Source organism: Cricetulus griseus, chromosome 3 (genome assembly GCF_003668045.3).
Source record: "Cricetulus griseus strain 17A/GY chromosome 3, alternate assembly CriGri-PICRH-1.0, whole genome shotgun sequence".
Lineage (NCBI taxonomy): Eukaryota > Metazoa > Chordata > Mammalia > Rodentia > Cricetidae > Cricetulus > Cricetulus griseus.
The window spans coordinates 183,413,023-183,424,206 of NC_048596.1; positions in this window are offsets into that span (position 1 = coordinate 183,413,023).

Here is an 11,184-nt window from a genome sequence, read left to right on the forward strand (position 1 = left end):
GTTACAGCTAGGATGGAAAGGTATTCTGGCATTCGGGAGCCAAGGAATACCACAGGTCACAGTAAGCATAGCAGCTTACAGCCCTGCTCCAGGGAAAGGCTTCCCCAGTGTATCAGCTCTGTTCTGACAGGAGAGGGTTTCTCCAGAGAAGTTGTTACAGTTCAGCTCAGGTCCTCCCACTTAGCTAGAGGAAGGTTTACCCTGCGTAAGTGTTACAGCCCTGCTCTGTTTGCTCTGCTCTGCTCTGCTCTGGCCCCAGTGACTCTATTCTTGTGAAGGAAGGTCTCACCCAAACCTCATTCAATAGATTTATTGTAGCCGGGCGTTGGTGCATGCCTTTAATCCCAGCACTCGGGAGGCAGAGGCAGGCAGAGTTCTGTGAGTTCGAGGCCAGCCTGGTCTACAGAGCGAATGCCAGGCTAGGCTCCAAAGCTACACAGAGAAACCCTGCCTCGAAAAACCAGCTATAGTGGCAGAGAAGAGCCGGACAGCCACAAGCTGAACAGGGCACAGGGTTTATTATATAGGACTTCTTAGGGGCAGAATTTTTCCAGGGAGATTTCCAGGGTGGGGATTGGTCAGATGTCAATCCCTGAGCTCAGAATGGCTAGATCTCATGCTCAGGAATTGGTTGGTTTTCTGTATAGGTTCAGGTTTAGATTTGGCTATGATTTCAGGGACAAGGTGTGTTTCTTTCACTGGTCCTTTTTAGCCTTTTGGCTCTAATTTTAGGGCCAGGGTGATTTTTTCCCCCCACTGGCTTTGATTCTTGGGACAAAGTGTGTTTCTTTGGCACTGGTTTCAGGGTCAGGGTGCATTTCTTTGGTTCTGGTTGCAGGGACAAAGTATGTTTCTTTTGGTTCTGCTCAGGGTGTGTTTCTTTTCTTTTCTTTTCTTTCTTTCTTTTTAAATATTTTATTTACTTATTATGTATACAGTCTTCTGTGTGCATGCCAGCAGAGGGCACCAGATCTCATTTATGGTGGTTGTAAGCTACCATGTGGTTGCCAGGAATTGAACTCAGGACCTCTGGTAAAACAGTCCAAGTGCTCTTAACCGATGAGTCATCTCTCCAGCCCCCAGGATGTGTTTCTTTGGCTGGCCCTTTTCTCCTACAGTTATGATTCTGCCCTAGTGAGGCCCCAATGGGAACTGTATTAAAATGAGCTGAGTGCTGAGTTACTATTTCTGGTGCCTATAGTTCAGGGCTCAGCTTGTAAGGGTTCAACAAATATTGTGTGTGTGTGTGTGTGTGTGTGTGTAAATCATAGATCCAAGAATAACTTTTAAAAGTTAATACTATCTCTAGCATTATAAAGTTAAAACTTCCCTTTTCTCCGTACAACTTATTTAAAGTGCACAAGTCTCAGCTAGATGTGGTGGCACATGCCTGTAATCCACCTTTTGGGGTAGTAGGATTTACACGATTGAGTTCAGCCCAGGCTACCTAGTCAGACCCTGCTTCACAAACAGGTGAAAACAAACAAAAGTCCCTGTAATTCCAGTACAGGAGGATTTGAATTCAAGGCCAGCAAGGACTACATGAGACACTGTCAGGAAGGAAGGAAGGGAAGAAGAAGGGAGGGAAAGAGAGAGGGGGAAGGAACAAAGGAAGGAGAAAGCATCTCCTTCATCCTAATCTGAAGTGCACACACCTTCATGAATGTTCTCATTTTTTTTTTATTGCTTTTAAAACAGGTCTAACTGGGGGCTGGAGGGATGGCTCAGAGCTAGAGGTCCTGAGTTCAATCCCCAGCAACTACATGATGGCTCACAACCATCTGTAATGAGATCTGGTGCCCTCTTCTGGACTTCAGGGACACATGCAGACAGAACACTGTATAATAATAAATAATCTTTAATTTATTATTATTTATAATAAATTATATATAAATATGTTATATAAAAATAAATTATTTATAATAATAAATAAATAAATAAATAATAAATCTTTAAAAAAATAAAAAATTTAAAAAAGAAAAACAGGTCTAACATAGCCCAAGCTGCCCTCAAACTTCCAAACCTCCTAGGCTTGCATCTCCCAAGGTCTCATATTCCAGAACACCTAGTGCTGTTCTAATTTTTTGAAATCCCAGAGTCACATGGTTGAAACAGTGTTTATCTACCACAAACACAGAGGGAACTCAAAGGGCCTCAGTCAGTGGGACTCGGTTGCTTCAGGAGCTCCATTCTTCTCCAGCAGGGGGCAGAGTGGTTTAGGAGAAAGGCCACCATCTCTGGGTTAAGCACAGCTTGGTCCAGGATTTTCTGTTTTACAGGCTTGGGTAAAAGTTTAAGCTTTGGGAGTCTAATTTTTCTACATCTACTTCAGAGGCCAGATCACCAAACGGGCAATTTATAGAGTTGTAGTTAAGATATGAACAAGAAATGAGTTAATGCTTGCAAAAAACTGCCCAATCCCAGTGAAATTAACAATGTTTATTGTTTGGTTTTTGCCTAGGTATTTGTACATGGTGTAGGTGCTTGTGTGTATGTGAGTTTCTATGTGTGGAAGTGCATGTGCACAAAGTGCATGTGCACATTTGTAGGCCTGAGGTTGACATAGGTATCTTTCTTCTACTTTTATTTTTTGTTATTTCTGTTTTGGAGAAGTGGCTGGTGGGCCTGGAACTCTCTACTCAGAGCAGGCTGTATTCGAACTCACAGAGATCTGTCTGCCTCTGCCTCTCAAGTGCTGGGGTTAGAGGCATGGTAATCCAACTCCAGCAAGGTTTTAAAAATTAATAATACCCACTGTCAAGGAAGGTGCTGTACCATAGGTACTTTTAGCTATTTAAGGTGGGAGTGTCAATCAATACAACCTTCCCAGAAAGGAACTCAGAAAAAGAACAAGCCATCATGAGGCTTTAGAAACTATTCCTGGAGGAAGAATCATAAATGAGCACCACAATTTAAAGACTTTTTATCAGTGATTACTAATAATGTAGAAAAAAATACAACCAAAAAGATCTGATAATAGAATTTTTAAATAAATCACAGAGTGTATCATACTTAGGAATCTTAGTCTGTGATTTAACCCCTGTTAGACTGAGTAATAAATAAAGTGTCCTACCATTAAATCAGGCTCAATATATAAAGGAAGGAAAAAGAATGGAGCAATAGAAATATTTAATATATAAAATATTTCCCAGGGGCGTGGGGTGGCGCACGCTTTTAGTACCAGCACTCGGGAGGCAGAGGCAGGTGGATCTCTGTGAGTCTGAGACCAGCCTGTTCTACAAGAGCTAGTTCCAGGACAGGCTCCAAAGCCAAAGAGAGACCCTGTCTCAAAAACAAAACAAAACAATATATAAAATATTTCTGGATCATGGACCATTGGTTCATGCCTATTATCCATGCTGAGGCTGAGGCAGAAGGATCTCAAGTTCCAGGCTTGTCTGGCTACAGAGCTGGTTCAACTAGAGCCAGGGCAACTTAATAAGACTTTCTGTCAAAAGAAAAGTAAACAAGTAAACAAAACAAAGGAGGGGGCCGGCAAGATGGCTCAGGATATAGGCATTTGTAGGTAGTTCTGATGACAGTAATTCATTTCCTGGACCCGCACAAGAAAACAAGAGTGAATCAGTTCACACACACACACACACACACACACACACACACACACACACACACACGAGTGGGAGTGGGATGTAATGCCACATGTCTATTATCACAGCACTTGCATAATTGCCACAGCCTGATCTACATGTCAAATTTTAGGCCAACCAGGGATACACAGTGAAACTGCACCAAGAAGACAAAACAGAGAGTGGGGCTGGAGAGATGGCTCAGCTTAAGAGCATATGATGCTATTCAAGAGGTTTCAGGTTCATTTTCTCCATCCCACATTTGTACAAATGCCTATAACTCCACCACCAGGGAATCCAATAACTTCTTCTGACCTCCTCTGGGTTTGTGCACATGGTACATATAACATACATTCAGATATCCACAGATATACCTCAAGTTAATAAATAAGGGCTGGAGAGATGGCTCAGCCATTAAAGGCTAGACTCAGAGCCAAAAATATGAGAGTTTGGTTCCCAGCACCCACAGCTGTCTCTCCAGGCATAAAAATAAATAAATCTTCTTTAAGAAATCAAATAAGGCTGGACGTTGGTGGCTCACGACTTTAATCCTAGCACTCGGGAGGCAGAGGCAGGCGGATCTCTGTGAGTTCGAGGCCAGCCTGGTCTCCAGAGCGAGTGCCAGGAGCTGTCTCGAAAAACCAAAAACAAACACACAAACAAAAAAAGAAGTCAAATAAACAAATAAATAAAAATTACAAAAAAAACAACAACAAAGGACTGAGGCCATAGCTCAGTGGCAGCATTTAGCTGGCTGTGTCCCTCCCAGACAATGGTTGAGGCCATAGGTCTAATCCTCAGGACTGTAAAAATAAAGTAATAAAATAAAATACCTCTGAATATTTATTATTCATATCAGCCTGTAAAGGTAATGCTTTACAACCTTTGTTTCATTTAGTCTAAACTAAAATCCAATAAAGGAGTTTCTTTGTTCCAGATCTAGTTTTTATTTTTTGTTTTTTTCGAGACAGGGTTTCTCTGTGGCTTTGGAGGCTGTCCTGGAGCTACCTCTTGTAGACCAGGCTGGTCTCGAACTCACAGAGATCTGCCGGCCTCTGCCTCCCGAGTGCTGGGATTAAAGGCTGCGCCACCACCAGACTGTTCCAGATTTATATATGAAAGACAGGCTTAAGGGGGTTAAGTGACTTACCTTAGACCCTTGCTAATGCCTGTCTGAATCAGATATTTTATTTATTTACTTTAGAGAGGGTCTACCTTCAAACTCACTCTGTAGCTGATCTTGAATTTCAGATCCTCCTGCCTCCACCTCTTGGGTGCAGCCAGTGCTCAACCACTGAGCCACCTCTCCAATCCAGAATTTTCTTTCTTTCTTTCTTTCTTTCTTTCTTTCTTTCTTTCTTTCTTTCTTTCTTTCTTCTTCCTTCCTTCCTTTCTTTCTTTCTTTTTTTAAATTTATTTATGGGTATTTGTGTTTTGTCTGCATATATGTCTGTATGAGGTTGCCAGATTCCCTGGAACTGAAATCACAGACAGTTGTGAGATGCCATGTGGGTGTCCAGAATTGAACCCTGGTCCTCTGGAAGAGTAGCTAGTGTTCTTAACCACTGAGCCATTACTCGGGTCTCATTTTGGATTTTCAAGACAGGGTGTCTCTGTGTAACAGTCTTGGCTGTCCTAGAACTCACTTGGTAGACCAGGCTGGCCTCAAACTCATAGAGAGCCACCTGTTTCTGTCTCCCGAGTGCTGGGATTAAAGGTGTGTGACACCACCACCCAGTGAGACATAATTCTTAATAGCTATTAAGAACATTAGCTACTCTTCCTGAAGACCCACAACCATCAGTTCCAGGGGATCCAATGGCCTCTGTGGGCTCTGTATGCACATGGTGCAGACATACATGCAGGCAACACACACTCACCAAATGAATAAATTAATTAAAGGCTGGGTTGTAGCTCTGTTAATATAGTGCAAAGCATGCATTATTCCCAGGAATTAGAAAACTTGACTTGGTCACATTGGGTTTAAACCTTTGGTCTTTTTAAAATCCATATTTAATTTAACTATTTTGAGACAAAAATCTCATTATGTAGCTTTTATTTTTGGGTCCTGGGATTAGAACCCTGGACCTTGAACATGATAAGCATAACCTCTACCAGCAAGTCACATTCCCCACCCTAAGTCTGATTTTAAATTTAAACCTAATTAATAGCAGTAAGGCAAAATGATGGGATTTGATTAGTTTCCTCTGTTCTTGAAGTTGATGTAAATAGAATCTCACACTAAGCAGTCATCTGTCTGGCTTCTTTTGCACATTGTCTTTGAGATCTATCCACATTGTTCCTTTTGATGGCTGAGTATTGTGTTTCACGATATGAAAGCCCATAATTTACCCATCCATTATCATGCTGATAGACATTTGGATCATTGCACCCAGTTTTGGACAATTAGGGAAAAGGCTGCTATGAAGATTCTAATTCAAGTTTAAAGGAAAAATATACAAGTAAAAGTTTTAGATGTTAACTGTAGACTGCTCATGGAGAGGGGCAAAATAAATAATTTTATTTATTGTGGAAAAAAGAAATGAAAGCCAAATTTGCTTCCTAAATATTTACACCATCCAACACTTCTCTCTCTCCTTTATATTTTAGCCTGGTGACAGTGTGGTGAGAATGCAGTTTTGTGTGTGTTGAAAACATCTTCTGCCTGGATCTAGATGGTTAAGAGCACCCAGTGCTCAGTTCCCAGCACCCAAATGGCAGCTCACATTTGTCAGTAACTCCAGCTCTAAGGGATCCAACACCCTCACACAGACATACATGCCGACAAAACACCATTCATAAAATAAATAAACCACTTAAAATTATTTTTTAAAAATAAAATATCTTCTTCCAACCACTCTATGGTTTATCTTTTTTTCTTTAATTTGGCTTTCTACTTTAAAAGATTTGTTTATTTATTATGTATACAGTGTTCCTTCCATATGTACGTCTGCAAGCCAGAAGGAAGCACCAGATCTCATTACGGATGGTTGTGAGCCACCATGAGGTTGCTGGGAATTAAACTCAGGAACTCTGGAAGAGCAATCAGTGCTCTTAACCTCCGAGCTATCTCTCCAGCCCTGTGGTTTAATCTTTAACGCAACCATTTTAAAAACTATGTTTATGTGTGTGCTTTCCAGGCAAGAGCTTTCTGCAGAGGTCAGAAGAGGGTGCTGTCTCCCAGGAGCTGCCTCATGAATCCTCCCCAAGAGCAGTCTTTAACTGGTGAGCAGCTCTTCAGATCTTCTGTGTCATCTTTTATTCTCTTTTTATTTATTTATTTATTTGTTTGTTTGTTTGTTTGTTTTTCGAGACAGGGTTTCTCTGTGTAGCTTTGGAGCCTATCCTGGCACTCGTTCTGGAGACCAGGCTGGCCTCAAACTCATAGAGATCTGCATGCCTCTGCCTCCTGAATGCTGGGATTAAAGGTGTGCACCACCAACGCCCGGCTTATTCTCTTTTTAAAAATAAGCTTTTTAGTTGGATGTGGTGGCATACACACTCTGTAATCACTCTGCTCAGTGGATAGAAACAGGAGGCATGCTATAAATTCAAGGTCAGCCTGAACTACATAGTAAGACTGTCTCAAAAAATAAAATAAAATACATGGCACAGTGGTTAGGAGCACCTGTTGCTCTTTCAGAGGACCTAAGTTTGACACCTACAACACCCACATGGTGGCTCACAACCATCCATAACTTCAGTTCCAGGGCATCCAACCGTTCTTCTGACCTCCAAGGGTATCAGGGCAAACTCGAGATATACATATATGCATGCAGGCAAAACACTTATACACATAAAATTAAAACAAGAAATATAAAAATTAAAATAACGATAATAACAAAGTAAATAGGGGTTCCTGTGTGGTTGCACACGGCTTTTTAAATTTCTTTTTTATTGAAATGTTTTCTCATACAATATATTTTGATCATGTTTTTCCCCTTCCCTCAAGTCCTCCTAGATCCCCACTTCCCTCCCTGCCTTTATGTTCTTGTTCTCGCTCTCTTTCTTTCAAAAACAAATAAATAATAACTCAAGAAACAACAAAAATCAAAATAAAGCAGACCAATAAGACAAAAAAAAAAAAAAGCCAAAGTAAAGTAAAATGAAACAAAAAGTCCACAAAATTACCATTGAGTTTGCTTCTCCAGGGCATGGGTCCTGTTCAGGAGTATGATAGATACCAAGTAAGGCTCCATTGGGGAAAAGTGAGAGTATCAACTGCAGGCTGCTTCTTGGTTTGTGAGGACCCTGCCCACTTCCTCCTCTCAGTGCTGGGACCCTGTCTTGCTTGTATAGGCACAGGCCTTTAATCCCAACACTCTGGAGACAGAGGCAAGTGGATCTCAGAGTTTGAGACCAGGCCTGCCTGATCTACTGAGAGAGAACTTGTCTCAGAAACCCAACCAACCATCCAACCAATAAACACAAATAAATGGGGGGCTGGAGAGTTGGCTCAGTGTTTAAGTGTGCTTGCTAATCTCACAGAGAACCTGAGGTCAGTTCCCAGCACCCTCCATGAGTTGTCACATCTGCTTACAACTCCAACACCAGGATACCAGAAGCCTCTGGCCTCCATGGTCCTCTCCATAACACCACATTCTCGAGCACATACCTACATGCAGACACACATATATACATACACATAATTAAAAATAATTAAACAATTTTTTTGGTTATTTGAGACAGGGTTTCTCTGTGTAGCTTTGGAGTCTATCCTGGCAATCACTCTGGAGACCAGGCTGGCCTCAAACTCACAGAGATCCACCTGCCTCTGCCTCCTGAGTGCTGGGATTAAAGGCGTGAGCCACCAACGACCAGCCTAATTTTAAAATCTTTAAAAAGCAAAAACAAAACAAAACTATATGTTTGGGAGCACCCATGTGTGTGTGTGTGCTGGTTTGTGTGTGTGTGTGTGTGTGTGTGTGTGTGTGTGTGCGCGCGTGCTAGTGTGAATATGCAGATGTGTGGAGGCAGAGGACAATCCCAGGAGTCCAAAAGGGTCTCTTACTAGCCTGGAGCTCACTAACTAGGCCAGGCTGTAAGCCTCAAAATTCCACCCATTTTTACTCTCTCAGCACTGGTATCGTAAAAATCTCCCACGTTTTTACAAGGGTTTTAGGAATCTAATTCAAGTTTTTGTACTTGCAAGGCAAACACTTTACTAACTGTTGCCCTAACCCTCAAATTATAAAGTTTGAACTTTCAGTCTTAAAAAAAGACGATGATGATGTTGGTGGGGGGGGGGCGGTGGCATGCTGTAGTGTGTGTGGAAGTCAGAGAGCAACTTTCAGGAGTCAGTTCTTTCCTACCATGAAGCTTCAGGGATTGAAAGTCAAGTTGCCAGGCTCTTGTGCAGTTGCTTTTACAAGCTAAGCAGTCTCCCCCAATCCCTCCCCGAATCCCTAATTCTTAATATGTAGCTATGCATGGCCAGTACCTCACTATGTAGACCAGAGTGAGCTCAGAGATCTGCCTGCCTCTGCCTCAAAAGACAGTCTCAAGCAGCCTTCACTGGCTTCAAATTCACTATATAGGCATGGATTTCCTCATCCTGATGCCTCCACATCCTTGATGCTGGGATTTCAGGCATGATGAATCACCACTTGGTTTTGAGCAGTGCTGGGGTGCTGGGGATGGAAGCGGGGGGGGGGGGGGCTTTGCACACACAGGCAAGCAAGCATTCTACCATCGGAGCTACAGCCTCAGACTCTAGGCATAATCTTTTATCTAATCTAAATTTGATGTTTGAGAATGGCATAAAATAGGGCTCAGATGTACTTTATTCCTCTAGGAGTATCTAACTCATTGCCCTTCATTAAAAAAAAAAAAAAAAATCCCCTCCTGGGGCTGGAGGCAGATCAGAGTTTAAGATCACACACTGTTCAGTTCCCAGGACTCATACGGTGCTTCACAACTGCCTGCAGATCCAGTTCCAGGCGATTTGACACTCCTTTTTGATCTCCACAAACACTGATGCACATCAACTTAAGCACCACAAACACCAAAACACACACACACACACACACACACACACACACACACAACCCTTCTTTTCTGAAATGCCACCATTGTTATGAATTAAGAGGCCCTGTGTGTAGACCTGTTTCTAGGGCTCCAGAAATTCAAAAGTTAATTGAGTATGCAAGCAAAAAAATGTAAAGACCACATGATTAAACAATTCTCGGGTCTTTAATCATTTAACTCTCCTGTGCCCCTGTGCTGGTAAGAGATCAGTTATGATGGCAGCTAGACACTCTGACCCAAGAAGCCTCAGGCAGCAGTAGTAATAGTTTTTTTTTCCCTTTTGTTGTTACAGTTCAAGTGCCACGGAGTACATGGAAACAACACCCACTTGGGGCAGGAAATGCCAGGGAAAGAGCCCAGAAGACGTGACATTTGGGTGGGTCGTGAGTGACGGTGAAATCTGTCATCTCTTTTTATGACTGCAATCTGCTGTCTGTGGTGTGTTTCTCACCCAGGTTTCATCTACATTATGTCTTATCTGATTTAGAAGGGCCCAGAGGGACTGTGCCTTGCCTCCCCCCACCCTCACCTCAGAAGATCTAGAGCTTGTGCCGGCTCTGTGTTTGGCAGACTCAGAGGGACTTCACGAAGGCCTGGGCTGGGCCTTTAAAATTTTCTGTAACTGCAGTGCTACAGGATTCCTGAGTTTCACCCACACACAGCTCCCTCCCCGAGCCTCAGCTGGCTGCCAACACCCACACCAACAAACTCACCCCCAGCATCACCACCCTTTGCTATGTCGAAATCTATTCCCCAGGTCTATCTTTGCTCTGGAAGAAGAGCACAGGGTCTTGTGCTGTGCAGACATCTGATAAGCATCTGGTGAATAACCAGTAAGTAACTACAGTGGGTCAGGATACAGGAGCTGCTGCTGGGTAGCAAGAAAGGGGAGGACAGGTGGCTGTTGCCATGTTCTCTGTGCATCGGAATCAAGGAGCAGCCTGCAGTACTTAGACTCCTGCCCCCTTTCCCGTCTGGGACTTGAGAATGGAGTACACAGAAAGCAGCTATAGATTTCCAGTGAAACTTCCTGGTACATTCTGTTCTCGATGCCCCAGCAGGTTTGGAAAGCAGCATTATTAAACACCCGGACCCATTGTTCATTAAAGGTATAAAATGATCCAGCTGTGGGAGCCCTTTAATGCCAGCGCTTAGGAGGATGAGGCAGGAGGATAGCAGAGTTTGAGGCAATCCAGGGTTACACATAAAAACCTTGTCTTAAAAAAATGAGGGGCAAGCATGTGCCCATATTCCTCACATTCACACACACAAAGAAAGAGAGAAAGAAAGATAAAGACAGAAAGAAAAAAAAGAGAGAGAAAGAAAAATAGTTAAAAACAGAAAGGAAGGAAGGGAGGGAGGAAGAAAGAAAGAAAAAAAGAAAGAAAGAAAGAACGACAGGATTTCTCTGTGTAACAGCCCTGGCTATCCTGGAACTTGATCTGTAGACCAGACTGGCCTTGAACCCATAGAGAGCTCCATCTGCCTCTGCCTCCTGATGGCTGGTATATTAAAGGTGTGTACCACCACCTCCCAGCTTTAAAAAAAAGAGTATTAATGATATTTAACA